Raw genomic sequence first — 15,485 nt, forward strand, 5'->3', positions numbered from 1 at the left:
GGTTCCTAGAATAATACTAAGACTTTTTTGAATGAATAGATACAGGACACTCTGTTAGGTGCTCAGAGCCTGTGCTCACAACGGATTCTGTCTTTAGGGGAGTGACTAGGATGGAGAAGGGGCTGGAGACCGTCCTGTGGGAGAAGTAAATGGTGGTGTTCAGCGTGGAAAAAGAAGAGTGGCTTGAAGGAGGGAAGGATTGTCATGAGGAAGAGAAACGGTGCTAGGTTTGAATGAAAGAGGGTTTTCTCTTGTCTTTCTATCATCAAGTAATGCTGTAGGTGGAGTTTATCAGATACTCAGAGTGGCTGTTTTGGCTTAAGAATGTTGCTTGCTTGAATACCAAGAAAAAGGCTAAGCATGGAATTTGTCAGGGTAAAAACCAGACATTGACTCATTGCTCCAAAATGATTGCTTCGTGTTTTATGGTTTATAAAATATATATACATATATATTTTTAGTCCTCACCCAAGGATATGTTTATTGATCTTAGAGAGAGAGAGAAAAACAATGTGAGAGAGAAACATCGATCGGTTGCCTCCTCTACAGGTGCTTTGAATCCTCTTCTACTGGGGACTGAACTGGCAAGCTAGGTATGTGCCCCGATAGGGGGATTGAACCCACAGACTTCTGGTGTGCAGGATGATACTCCAAGGGCGTTAAATATCATTGACAACAATGTAGATGTAAATTGTTCATCAATTTAAAATGTCAGCACTAAAGAGAGTGAGAAGATTCTCAGAGGAGTTACATACTTTGCCAAATGAGAAGACTACAAATAATATTTTGTGGTACAAACCAATGGATGAACTAGAGCACATAGATGAGCTATTGCCATTCCTTCTCTTTTGAGGAAGGAGGAGGGGGTGTTTATTGAGATTTTTAATTTTTAAATGGTGTTATGGCATTTTTAATACCTGGAGTTTCTTCTTATTAACATCACCACTGTCGTCTCAGTAATCAAGTCAACAAGGTTAATGCAAATAAGAAAATAGGAGCTCTTGCTTCAGGTTTCATAAGAAGTTACAGCCTTGTTTGTAACCAGAATGCTGTATTTTAGAATACAAAGACTCCAACGGTCCTTCAGATATGTATCGCTTTTTCATCTTTGGTTTCTCCCCAATAAAATTATTTTCTTAAAATATTCTTGATTTCTGATTGACAAATTTTAAATTTCTTCCTTGGTTTTCTTTGCATATTAAAGGAAATGGTTGACCCTTTACAGTTTCTTGTCCATGCTGGGAAGAATGATTGAGTAAAGAATTCTTAACTACTTATTGTCTCTTCTAGTTTGCTTTTAACCTAAAACACAAGGTAAACTGGCTACTGACCTCCCTGGAGTACAATGATAAGTGTCAAGAAAGATTCAGAACGGACCAACCAAAGTCACACCTGTTTATGATACTTGCTCTGGGCAGTGATCGTTTCAATAGTTTGTCCCTATTTTATTGTGTCCTGATGAAGATGTAGTCAGCATCAGGAAACATGAAAGCCCTTCTTAGAGCCACATTTCCATTTTATTAAATTCTCCTTGCCTGATTGCTTTCAAAATTGAGTCTGTTTCTTAGCATGGCTCTAATATTAGATAAGTCTCCTTGGAGATATGCATAGATATAGAGTTATACTGTTAACCCTGATCTTACGTAGCTTAATAGAGTTCTTAGAAAAGTATGCTCTGATTACACCATTAAAATATTCCACAAAAGGAAATATAGAAACTATGGAGATAAGACTTGAGATGATAAATTTCTGGTTATGAATTTGGTGCTTGGTTTCAGGGGTGATTTTGAAGGTCAGGTGAGGACTGGGGAAAACAATGGCACTTTTAGGTATCACTACAGATAGGCCTTCCAAAAGGAACCGACTGTGTGATCAGTATACCCAGTATATCCCAACCCAGTCTCAGCAATGACTCTTGCAAGAGAGTGGGCATGTCACTGACATCTTCTATTTATCAGTAAGAGGAAAAGGATTCCTCTTTCTCAATCATCAATCTTTGAAGGCTTTAGAGAAGTAGAGAGGGAGCCTGGGAGGGGATTTATGACATCTTGGTCAGAGAAGAATTGAGCCTGTTTTTTCTATTTTCTTATTTTTATTTTTTTAAATATTGGGCTATGTTTCTTCCAAACTGTGCGAAATACAGGTGTGCCTTGTATTGCTGACCCCTAATCTGTGGAAATGCACACTGACATCAGACATAAGTGATGGGACGAATCTGACATAAACATACGTTAAATGAGGATTATCTTCCATTTTGGCCCAGCAGGTACCTTATACTCTAGTAGTTGATGAAAGTATTTTTTGTTGTTGCTGGTTTGAAATAATAGTTTCTATTTCACTTACATGGTATTACTGACAGTTTTGTCATGATCTAAGAAATGATGTTTGTCATTAAAGCTTCTAACTCAGATATATGAGTAGAATATAAAGAAAATATTATTGTTTCTCAGAGGTCCAGCAAAGGAGACTTACACTCTATCAACAAGATCAGCATTGAGCATGTTATTTTTATCTGTGTAATATTTGAATAAAAAGTTGTTGAGGTAATTGATACTGGTTGCTCAAATGAGGCTTGCATTGAAGTGCTGAGAGTTAACTTCTTCACACATAAAAAAATGTTCTCAGATGACCTTATGTTCTGTAACTTCTGAATTCTTCCTTTTGACTCCAGCTGAGAACATTGACTTTCTCTCAGATTTCCATTTTAGAGCAATTACACATATGGTCTGCCTTCTCTTATCAGCTTCATCACATTCTGTCTCTTCCTTCTTTTAAACTTTGCTTCTTTTTTTTTTTTTTTTTTTGCATCTTATTCATGGAACTATTTATAGACGTAAGCAATGTGATTCCAAGAAATCTTAGTATTTTTTGTTTTACCCTTACTATTTATGCCATATATAACTCATATGTATCTTTGTATAAGTGTGTTTGACACTCTCTTTGTCTGAAATTCCAAATCTTGATAGTTATTAACTTTGTGAATTATTCATCTGTTGACTTTTCTCTCTTAATAACTAACTATGTAAACAGCAACTGTGGGTAAGAACTGGGAGTATATGCAAATACTTGCCTCAACTGGAATGTAAGATAAATGAATTATGGAAAAGCAGATTTTCTTTCTTTTGCATAACATACTTAAAATTTTGCTCAACTATCACTTTTTCTTGGGAACAGAGTATAATTGGAAATATCATTAATGACCCTAGTGTCCTATATTGTGGGGTTAGTCTAGATTGGGTTTTTATTTTTTTTAAAATATTTTATTTATTTTCAGAGAGAGGTGAAAGGAAAGAGAAAGAGAGGGAGAGAAACATCAGTGTGTGGTTGCCTCTCACATGTCCCCTACTGGGGACCTGGCCCGCAACCCAGGCCTGTGCCCTGACTGGGAATTGAACCAGTGACCCTTTGGTTCGCAGGCCAGTGCTCAATTCACTGAGCCACACTAGCCAGGGCTAGGGTGGGTATTTAGACAGGCCTATGATTGTCTTTTTTACAGTTTTCTGGGCGATTCTGTTCTTTTACATGTTTTGCTTCTCTTGAACTATTCATAAACTTAAGATGCTGTTATGAATATGAAATCATTTAGTATATTTCAGGTATAAATCAGAGTCCATTGAGAGAACATTCTAAAGGGCTTGTGTTTGCATAGTTACTTTTTACCTTCACAGGTCATTTGCTTTTGAACTCTAGGACAGTGTTAATAAATTGCAGAGCTGAATTGCCTCATATTTGACTCTCTTTTTGGGACTTTGCAGGGAGTACTAATGATCTTTCCTTCCTTGAGCATGGGTAATGAATGTCCTCCTAGTTCTCCGTTTTAACCTTGAGCTGTGGAACCCCCTCTCATCTGGGCCCCAGTTTTGCAGGTGTCTGCCTGCTTGGCCTGTTATTACTCCATGAATCACTGCTGGCCTTATTAAACTATTTTGGGCAGCAGCCATTCTATCCTCCTCACATGAACCTTGGAGGCTGCAGTTGCTGCAGCAGCATAGACCCAGAGCAGAATCTGAATACAAAGGAGAGAAGGTTCACTGGTTTGTAAGAGGGCATTCTACCTTATAGGACAATAAGGTACGTGCCCACTGAGGCCACATTATGTCTTGAAATTTTTTTAGTTCTAAAAAGTGATCCCAGAAAGTTCATTCTTGACTGTTTAGTATTTAAAATGCTTGACTATCAGACATTTTGATTTCTTTTCCATCCCACCATGGCCCCTTCCTGTTTCTTTCATTTCTTCTAGCACATCCATAATCCTGGTTCCTGTTGGTGGTGGTCTCTTGCTCTTGTGTTCTAACCTATTGAAGAGCTCGGATCTATAGGCGCATAGTGTGAACCTTGACAGGGAAGGGCAGCACAGTGAATAGGAAGGTGGCCAGGGGTGAGGCCTATGTTTGAATCCTCAGAACAATGGCCAATGGCATAACATCTTTAAGTTTTAAAGGAGGAAACTGTGCCCAACTGTACAGGGTGCTAAAAGGATTTAAATAAGTAAGACATGTAAGAAATAGTTAATGGGAAATCTGACCACTGGTTAGGTAGTAGAAAAAGTCCTCTAGCTGACATGGAACAGGCTGATCCCACATTCATGTGTGGTGGATAAAAATTCGGGAGGGATATCTTGGGAATGATGAAATCCAGCCCCACACCAGTTTCCCCAGCCCAGGGTTCCAGTGCCAGGAAGAGAAGTCTCCATAACTTCTGCCTGCAAAAACCAGTGGGGACTGAACTGGTAGAAAAAATTTCTGGAGCCCCAAACACTTCCTCTTAAAGAACTCACACACGGACTTACCCAGACTCACTCCCTCTGGGCTCCAGCATCAGGGCAGCAGCTAGAAAGGCACCAGTGGCAGATGGGGAGGAAATAAAGTGTCTGGCACCAAGGCAAGAGCTGGGGGTCAGCTTTCTCCCAGACAGAAAGGCAGGTAGAAGCCATTGTCCCTTTTCTGAACCCTCCCAGCACAGAGCCACAGAGTCAGCCAGCCATAAGGCAGGTACCATATCTGAGACTCCATCAACCTGGTTAACACTGTTTGCCCTGTTCTGGAGATCCCCTGAGACTCTGTCCCACCCAACTTATGGGCCTACCCAAACTCTTAACCATGAGTTTTCTATATGAATGGCTGGTCTTGGCTCATGCTTCACAACTTCCTAAATCCTTTCAAACAAGCAACAGCTGGTCTCAATGAGCCACCATCCCCTTATCTCTTGCTAAGTAGCCCCAGGCCTGGCACTAGCAGCAGTGAGCCTAGATTCACAGCTTTACTTCGCTTGAGAACCTCCAAGCCCAGCACAAGGAGCAGCCATCTCAGATTACTGTATAGCTCATGCAGGGTGGCCCCAGCCAGAACACAGGTGGGAGCTGACCTTGGCCTGCATGATGCAGGAAACCCCAGAGCTGGCACACCAGTCGACAGCTACAGACCACGTGGGAGCACCACAACCATGCCCCTGCACAGCTGATCCTCCCTAGAGAGTGGAGGTTGTTGGTCAGTGGTCACAGCCAGTACCTGTAGCTGACTGGCCTGGGTAAATCCTTCCAATTGACCTGCCAACAGCAATCAAAGCTCAACTACAAGAGTAGGGTGTACTCAGCCCACACAAAGGGCACAGCTCGAGCACCCAGCTTGGGTGAAGGGGAGGCTATGTCACTGGATCCTACAAAACACCTACTATATTAGGGCATGCTACCAAGACATGGAGTCAGAGCAGCTCTACCTAACACATAGAAACAAACACAGGGAGGCTGCCAAAATGAGGAGACAAAGAAACATGGCCCAAATGAAAGGACAGATCAAAACTCCAGAAAAAGAGCTAAACAAAATGGAGATAAGCAATCTATCAAACGCAGAGTTCAAAACAATGGTTATAAGGATGCTCAAGGAACTTAGTAAGAACCTCAGGAGCAGGTCAGAAATGATCCAGTCAGAAATGAAGGATACACTAATTGAAATAAACAATTTTCAGGGAAACATAGTAGAGTGGATGAAGCCAATAATCAAATCAGTGATTTGCAACATAAGGAAGCAAAAAACAACCAATCAGAGCAACAAGAAGAAAAAAGAATCCAAAAAATGAGGATGGAGTACTTCAAGCATTTGTCTGGGACAACTTCAAGCATTTCAACAGTTGCATCATAGGGATGCCAGAAGGAGAAGAGAAGGAGCAAGAAATTAAAAATCTATTTGAAAAAACAATGAAAGAAAACTCCCCTAATTTGACAATGGAAATAGACATGCAAGTCCAAGAAGCACAGAGAGTCCCAAACAAGATGGATGTGAATTAAGAAGTATAAATAGGTAGTTACAGAATAGCCATGGGGATGTAAAGTACAGTATAGGAAATGGAGTAGCCAAAGAACTTATACACATGACCCATGTACATGAACAATGGTGGAGGGATTGCCTGAGGGAGTGGGGAATGCTGGGTGCAGGGGGTACAAAGGGGAAAAATTGAGACAACTATAATAGTATAATCAATAAAATATAATAAAAAAGCAAAAGAAAGAAAAACTCCTCTAGCCTTTATTAGAAAGACATTATAATTCATATAGTCTAATGGTTTCATTCTAAAGCTTGGTCACTGGAACCCAAAGAGGTTATACTTTTTCTGATGACACATAGCTGTACATGAAGAGCAAGGAGGAGAACCCACAGATTTTCTAACTCATAGTCCAGTGCTTCCCCATTAAAACCCAGAACTGCCCCACATGTTGCTGGGCAGGGCCGCATTTGAGCTACTCTGAGCCTTGTTGATGGAAATATTTGTTGTTCATCCAAAACTACTTTTTCCATATGCTGCTTGATATTTCTCTTTTATTTCCTTGTCCCCTGCTGCTGTAACAAACTAAACTGTTTTAAGCCACAAAATTAGGGGCTTAAAACAACACATATTTATCCCCTTACAGTGTTTGAGGTCGTAATCCTTCCGGGGGCTCTTGTGAACCATCTAATTCTTTGCTCTCTTTCACTTTTAGAGGCCTCCCGCATTCCACGATCCCACATCACACCTCCTTTGCTGTGATCATGTCTCATCACACAGCATTCTAGTAACTCTGATTCCCTGCCTCTCTCTTAAGGACCCTGTGATTACATTGGCCCCACATGGATCACTCTGAATAACCTCCCCATCCCCAGGGCTTTAATTTATTCATATCAGCGAGGGTAACATTCACTGGATCCGTGCATTAAGATGTGGATGTATTGTGGGGGGGGGCTCATTATTCTCCCTACCACAGACAGGCAACTGCCTTGCAACCCAGAATTCCCAAATTACCCTTCTTTTCCACCTATAGCTCTGATTTTGTGAGTCTGCCCACGGAACATTTTGCTAGCCATTTTTTCTCTCTCTGTGTCCCATAATGAATTTATTTTTTAAGAATAGACCTGTTCCACAAATTCAAGGCACTGACACCACCCACTCAAATGACTGTTCATGCTTCCCAGCTTTCCCGGGTGTTGAGAGGCACTGGTTGGGGAACGGATGTCTGAGAGCATTTCCGTGGTTCATTTTCTCCTTCTGAACATGTGCTTCCTGTGCGAATGATAACTAATTTGGGAACTAAAAAATCTTCAAATTCTACCACGTGTGTGGGGTTTGGATTAGGAGAGGTTTGCCTTTCTCCTTCTGAGTGTAGGTCCTATTTCAATGACAGTCAGCAAAAATCTCACTGATGAATTGATGTAATCAGAGCTCCTTTGTCTAAACCTAGGGTCCCTAAACACTTAAAGGCTCAGTGGAAGGTCTTTGAGGACCTGGACATCTCGGAGCTGTTCAAGGTCATCTAATCATTTTTTCTGGAAAGACTTACCATAACTTCCATTAGATTTTAAAAGAGGTTAATGACCCAAGAAAGGTTAATGACCAACCGAATAGATGGCAGGTAGGTTATTTTCCATTTCCTTAATAGACAAGGGCCCTTGGAAATACACTGCATGTTTTTTAATGTGATGAGATCTTTTTTAAGCTGCAACTCAACTTCCTGTACTCATGCCACAATAGACCTCCCACTGAAGCCCATGTCTTTTTTGCTGTCAGCAATAAAAGTTTTACTCTGTTTCTGCTGGCATATTCTGAGATATCTTTAGAGCAAGATATGGTAAACCTTTGTTAAGTAGAACCTGAATCTTGGGTAGGCAATACATAATTTGTTTGTTTACACAGGAATTGAAGACACAAAGTCTTGTGTTGTTTTTCTCGCGTCCCCCTGAATACCAGTTGTTTTATTTGCAATTTTACCCCTCTTTGCAACTGAAAACTAATTTCCTTTCGTGTTTTGCCATTCTTTTCTCCTTGACCTTTGATTACTATTTAGCTTTTCTTCTGACTCAAATTTCCTCATGAAGAATGCATGATATTTCCCTGCCTTTATCATTCATTTTGCCTTCACTTTTACTGTTATCATGCCTTACAGAATGCACAGGATAAGGACTGACTTTTGGAATTTGTTTAGTTTCCATACGTGGCTAAATAGATGAGGCTTTGCAACGGTAAAGAAATACTGTATATGCATAAGGAAAGATGGCAATGAAATCCAGTGGTGTACCTAGTTGCTCCATACAATTTAAAGCTTAAGGAGCAAAACATAAATGACCAAAGTGATTATTTATGCTTTTTGAAACGTAAAGGTTTTTAAAAACAGGTACTGTTTGCAATTAAGCTCAGATGACTACAGAAGGGGGTATTAAGGGTCACTGATTTGGTAAACCAACTTCAAAGCACCAGACAAAAGAGGGAGGCTTCCGTTGAATGAAATCTCCATTCTTGACAGGTTCTTGTTCTTCTTTTTTCCCCTAATATGTGGTTTTGGAGAGAATTATTCCCTTGACATTAAATAGGATATAAACAAATTTTCTTTGAAAACTGTGGGACATTATGCAAAAATATTGCTTAACTATTTGAAAGGATTATGTTGCTTTTGATAAACCTTATTTATGTTCATTTTTTTAGAAGAAGAATATAAGTCTCATTTAGCCCAACTTAACCACTTTAGAGACAGGTAAAAAAACGAGGTTAAGATAGATGGTTTTTACAACATTAATCAAATTTTAGTGTCAAATTTGGTGATAAAATGTAAGACTCCATATGCCAACCCAATGGTGTTTCGTTATACCGCATCGCCTGTGTTTTATAGAAAAAGGAAAAGGATGTATGTTAAAGGAAACAGACTCTATACCTTGCATGGGGCATGCCTACACCCACCAGCATGGCTAAAACTTAAAAGACTGTCCATACCAAACGTTGCCTAGGACGTGGAGCGACTGAGCTGTCAGGCGTGGCTGGTGGGAGTATGAAAAGGCACGGTCCCCCTGGAGAGCAGCTGGAGAGCAGTTTCTAATGTTAAACGATCTTACCCAATGGCCTAACAGTTCTAGCTCTGCTCATGCATTTACCCAAGAGTAAGGCCTACATATAAACATTTTTTTATAGCTTTAGCATAACAACTAAAAGCTCAGAGAAGCTCGTATGTTCATCAGCTGGTAAACAGATAAGTTGTGGTCTATTTCTACAATGGAATACTACTCAGCAATGAAAAGGAAGGGACTGCTGATATTAGCAAGAGTGTGGCTGGAACTCCAAAATATTATGTTGAGAGAAAGAAGCAGACACAAATAGAGCATATTTTGCCTGATTCTATTTACATAAAGTTCTGAAACAAACAAAACTAATCAATAGTGATAGAAATCAAAGAGATGACTGTGGAACTTGATTACAAAAGGGCAGGAGGGAACTTTTGGAGTGAGGGAAATGTATCTGTTGTTTGAGGTGGTGGTCACATAGGCATGCACATTTGTCCAAACTTATCAAACCGTGCACTTGGAAGGGGTGCATTCTATTTTATATAAATTGTACCTCAATAAAATAGATTAAAATAAAAAGAACTGAGATAATGAGAAGCTAAGGTCCTGAACAGCAAAGCACAGTTGGTATAAAGCATAAAAAGTTTTTACCATGCTATTGAATGTTCTCTAATCTCATTTCCTCTCTCAAAACTATGGTCCTTCTGTTATTGTCCCATGCCACCTGCCAGAAAGCACAGGTATAACAACAAGCCAGTGTATCATTGTGAAAAAACTGAACAGTCCACCCATGCACATTTCTACTAGCAAGTTTCTTCTGTGCTTGAGTAATCATGGGAATCATTCAGACAGTTATTAATTCTTCTTTAGTTACCAAAATGTTACCAGCACAACTATATATGCCAATAAAATGATACCTGGAAAAGTGCCAAGTGCTTTTCTGTTCTCTAGGCAGAAGTTTAGAGGATTTGTAGACTAAATAGGTTGACTATATAGCTATATTCTCAGCTAAAAAATCCAAAAATGAAAACGTTGGCATCACAGTTGGTGTTCTGAGTCATATTTTAAATCCTGCAAGCCTGTAGCTTAGCAAAATGCTATTCAGAAAACTCTTACACTGTGTATGTATCTTTGTCTTGCCAACTCCCCTTCCAGAACTGTCTCTCAGACAGTTCTTTCAGCGACGTCTAAGACTAGAATTGAAGTCATATGAGTCCCTTGAAATGAAGCCTAGACATCAAATGAAGTCAGCTTTGGTTCTAACTGAGTTAAAGATTGCCAAGAGCTTTCTCCTTAGTGTGCTGGGGGATTATTAAGTAACTTTTAGAACCCAGGGCACATTATGGAGCATCTGATTTAAATAACATTAGTGACTATATTCATTCAAGTGTTCTTTTGCTCAACTAAAACAAAATAAGACTGCCAGTATTCTTTGTTATAGTTTTGGCTATATTACTTTCACGCAGGTCCATCTATTAGCTTCCTCATTGAGCATTGAACAGGTATCTCGCTAGACAGCAGGATATAAAGATGAAAAAGACAAGTGTCTGTCCTCCAGGAGCTTACAGTTCAGTAAAAACACAAGACATGCAAATAAATATGTTTATAATACAGTTGCTAGAATAGGTTGTAGGCAAGAACAGCCTGGTGTGCACCAGCCTGGGAATGTTAAGTCCATCTGGTCTACCACGGAATTTAAGGCCAGTTTTCCTTATTGATTTTCTGTCTGGATGATATATGCATTGATGAAAGTGGATTATTAAAGTTCCCCACTATTATAGTGCTGCTGTCTATTTCTCCCTTGAGGTCTGTTAATATTTGCTTTATACATTTAGGTGCTCCTATGTTGGGTTCATAATTTCTATAAATATTATACCCTCTTGTTGGATTGGCCCCTTTATCATTATACAGTGACCTTCTCTATCCCTTACTACAGTCTTTTCTTAAAGTCTATTTGTCGAATAAAAGTATTGCTACCCCAACTTTCTTTTGGTTTCCATTTGCATGGAAAAATCTCTTTTTATGCCTTCATTTTCAGTCTGTGTGTGTTCTTATATCTAAAGTGAGTAGGCAGCGATAGGTGGGTTGTTTCTAATCCATTCAGCTACTCGGTCTTTTGACTGGAGAATTTAGTCCTTTCACATTTAAAGTAATTATTGATAGGTATGTATTTTGCCATTTTGTTCATGGTTTTCTGGCTGTTTTGTAATTCCTTTGCTCCTTTCTTCCCTTGCTGCCTTCCTTTGTGATTTGATGATTTTTCTGTAGTGATGTGCTTAGATTCCTTTCTCTTTGTCTGTGGTGTATCTGGGTATGTTAGGCAGGAACAGCTGGAAAGCCTCATCTGTCTACAGCCTGGGCAGGGGCTGCTCTGCCACGCTCAGCGTGGGACCAGGTGGCTGCTGCAAAGGCTCAGAGGCAGTTCGAGGGGAACTGCAAGGGGACTGCTGTGCTGGAAGGTGAGACGTGAGGTGGTAGTGAAGGGAACTGAGGCTTGTGTGTAAGGGAACAGAAGACTCGAGACTTCCTTTTGTAAGGAGTTAATCCTCAATCCTGTGCACTTTAATCACCTTTTGAAAAATGTTCATACGTAGATCCCAGCACTGCTGAATTAGAATCTTCAGGAAGAGGCCATCAGCATGTATTTTTCTTTAAAATGTCCAAGGGTGATTCTTTTTATAGCCAGATTATCTAGTATTTGTAGGTAATGAGTCTCCACTGAGGGAATTTGAACAGGGACATAAGATCACCTCTCATGCTCAAACTGAAAACTGGAAAGCTTTTTATAAACCAGTGTTCATCTTGAAAACACTGCTTCTGTAGCCCCAAAGAGGCCGCAGTTCTCCTCAATTCAGAACACTTGTAACTGTTCTAGGCATAAAGACATAATCAATTCCAGTTACCACCACACAGCACGCCCGCAGGAGCCCACGTAGTAGCTGTAAGATCACAGCAGTGCAGAGCTGAAGGCTGACAGATCTCCCTCTCTGGCTGTTTAAGGGCAATTGAATGTTAACAGAATAAGCTTATCTTTCTGACTCCAGCTATGCCATCCTGTCCTAAAAGTGACCCATGGAAACCAAAACAGCTATTCTACTCAGTCCTTCCCCTGTCACAAGTACGGGCAAAATAATGCCTGTGGAGTTGGACGTGTCAACCAAGCCAGGTCTCTGAAGTGTAACCGCGTTCAGGTGTGGAGGAGAATGCCTGATTGAAACCCTTCGCTAGTGGGACCCGCCTCTGTTCCTGCTTCGCTCCTCTGTGTGTGACTCAGGGATGCTGCTGCTTACAGACAGTGGTAGGGAAGAGCAGTGCCATGTTCCCGTATGAGTAAGAACCACTGAAGGCGTTTTTAGCCCTGAGAAGCTAGAGAATGCTCTTGTAGAAAAGGATTTCTTCCTCGGGAATGTGACTCAGGAGGAAAGCCGTTCTTGCAGAACTCATTTGAGACATTGTGGTACTTCTCACTTCATGAAGGCAAGGGACTGACTGGTCACTTGCAAAGAAGAAAGAAAATACTTATTGTTAAATGAGAAACCCAGAAGGAAAGATGTGGAATCTAGTGAGTCTCAGAGTATTTGGGCTGAAATAGGAATATTTTTGCTGTTTTTGAAAAGGCATCTGGCTATATATATTATTATAGGTAGGCATTCTTCCTAGAGTTAGAAGGCCCAAAGGACAAATAAAAACATCAGAAGAGTGCACCAACCTCACTGTGCTCTATGTGCACATGCTTCTGGGGTTGGTGTTGAAAGGTGGTAACTGAGGGGCGTTTGTCCCTATAGCCATAGGACAGTGAAGAGGCCTCCAGGGTCATTTCTGCTTCAGCTCCTGGCTCCTGTGCTCAAATATATGGTATTTAAAACATGAAACTCTGTGGTCATGCCATTTAATAATCTTTAATAACATGTTTTTGAATGTTAAAATGATATGTATAGGTCTACTGTGTTATAAAGACCCAAAGATATGTATAGAAATGATAAATTGCTATGCCTCCTCCCTTGTCTCCTTCGCATATAGATATGTATGCTCATTAAAAAGATGTAAAAAGAGGACACTAATAACAGCTCTATATTGTTGATGTGTATTATCTGTAAGGAAGGGAAAACAAACAACCTGAGCCAGGACAAATCCGATTCTTGGGCAGGACCTCGAGCAGCACAGTTAGAGATCTACGTGTCCTGGGAGAAGGGGGATCTTGCTGCACATGGACAGCCTCCTGCCCGCCTTGAGGCTGGTGAGGTGCTCAGGTAGCTTGGGGCAGCCGAGTAGGCTGGAAATCGCTAATATCACCAAAACAATACAAAATGGAATTGGCTGTCTCAGAAGGTAGTAAGTTGCCCCTCACAGTATCCCTACCAGTTAAACTTAACCTGATACAAGGTGGGCAGGCATTGAGGACATGTTTAGTAAATAAATGGCAGCATGGCATTAATTGGAAGAAGCTTAACTGGATGACCACGGTTCTTCCTATTGGTAATTCAATGTAGGAATCCATACTGGGTACTGTAGTAATAGGAAAGTCACACTTGGGAAAAACAAGCACAAATGTGTAAGGTGATAGCTCTCACTACTATTCCCCCCTTTTACTTTATTTTAAGTGATTAAATATATCATTTTGAATATATTTTTATTTTAAATTGTTGTAAACAGAAAGTTTATAAGAAAGAGAGGGAGAAATCCCCATTATTTTGCCATTCAAATGTAACCATCTCTTTGGGTGTTTTCTGTGATCTTTATTTACAATATACATTCTTACATAGTTCTATGTACTTAGGTATTTATCATTTTTCCTTTGTTTAAAGGTTTTATTTACTTATTTTTAGAGAAAGGGTAAGGAAGGGAGAAAGAGAGGGGGAAACAAACACCACTGCAAGAGAGAAACAGTGATCGGTTGCCTCTCGCAGGTGTCCAACTTGGGACTGAACCCACAACCCAGGCATGCGCCCTGACAGGGAATCGAACTGATAACCTTTTGCTTTGTGGGATGAAGCCCAGCCAAGTGAGCCACACCAGTCAAGGCTAGCATTTTTCTTTTAACAAAACTAAAACATTTTTAGAGGCAATATTATTTGATGATGTAAGATAATGTATTCTAGACATAATTTGCTTAACTTTACCTGGAATGTTGGGCATTAAAGACTGCCTTCACTTTTCCTGTATTACAAATATTTAGTAAGAAGATAAGAACATTTTATCACATTTTTATAACAGTTGTTAAATTGGTTTCCCAAATACTTTCGCTTATTTAGACTGCTATCAGCAATATGTGTCAAAATTCACTAATGCTTCCTCTCACTGGGTATTAATATTTAGTTGTTTAATTTTAATTAATTAATTAATTTTAATCCTCACCCAAGGATATGTTTATTGATTTTAAAGAGAGAGGGAGGGAGGGAGAGAGAGAGAGAAACATCCGAAACATTGATTGGTTGCCTCCCGTATGTGCTGCAACCAGGGATCGAACCAGCAACCTTTTGGTGCATGGGACAATGCTCCAACCTACTGAGCCACCCGACCCAGGCTGGGTATCGATATTTAAAATTACTTCTCTCATTTTATATGTGGAAAATAATGTCTGACACTGGCTTAGGTAAAGGAGGATGCTGTTGGATTGATGCAAGGGTAGCTACCAGGGCCCCAGGGAAGGTCGCAGGAAGCGCAGCTGGAACTTGTCAGGGCCTCAAACAGGGCAGAAGTCTATCGAGCCCTCGCTTCCCCGCACCGGGTTTCCCATCTCCATCTGCTTGGTCTGTCTCTGTGTGCCTGAGGCTTTGCCTCCGGCTCTGTGTCAGTGCATGTGTGTATTGTCTGTCTGTGTCTCGTTCTGCATTTCTTGGAGTCCGTGGTCTGTTTCTCATTGCCTGTCTCTCACTTCCTCTCTGCCTGCCCTGCTTTCTCATTCTCTCCTCTCTGCTTCCCCTGCACAGGGCTAAAAATAGCTCCCCACAGTAGCCCCACTTGTCCCTTAAGTTTCGTGGTCATGAGTCTGTCTCTGTCCCTGTGTCTATCTTACAGATTCTGGGCAAAGTGAACTTGGTTGGCTCAGCTTGGTCAGTGCAGTGGCTGCCTTCGGTTTGGGTCACCCCGGTAACCACAGGGAGAGGCGGAGCACAGAGAGGAGGGGGCAGTGAGAGGTGCCCCCTTATAGGTGCCTGTGATACAGTCCTGAGCCCAGTCATGATGGGT

The 15,485-nt window shown here is 40.7% G+C and overlaps 1 protein-coding gene across 7 annotated transcripts in view; it reads left to right on the plus strand.

The window, feature by feature from the left end:
• The window catches only part of OSBPL3 (oxysterol binding protein like 3), a 153,568-nt gene that overhangs the window by 34,574 nt on the left and 103,509 nt on the right, over nucleotides 1-15,485 (plus strand). The window lies entirely within an intron of this gene.

Source organism: Pteronotus mesoamericanus, unplaced genomic scaffold, assembly GCF_021234165.1.
Source record: "Pteronotus mesoamericanus isolate MK-2021 breed Mesoamerican mustached bat unplaced genomic scaffold, CSHL_Meso_final scaffold_85, whole genome shotgun sequence".
In the NCBI taxonomy this organism is placed as follows: Eukaryota; Metazoa; Chordata; class Mammalia; order Chiroptera; family Mormoopidae; genus Pteronotus; species Pteronotus mesoamericanus.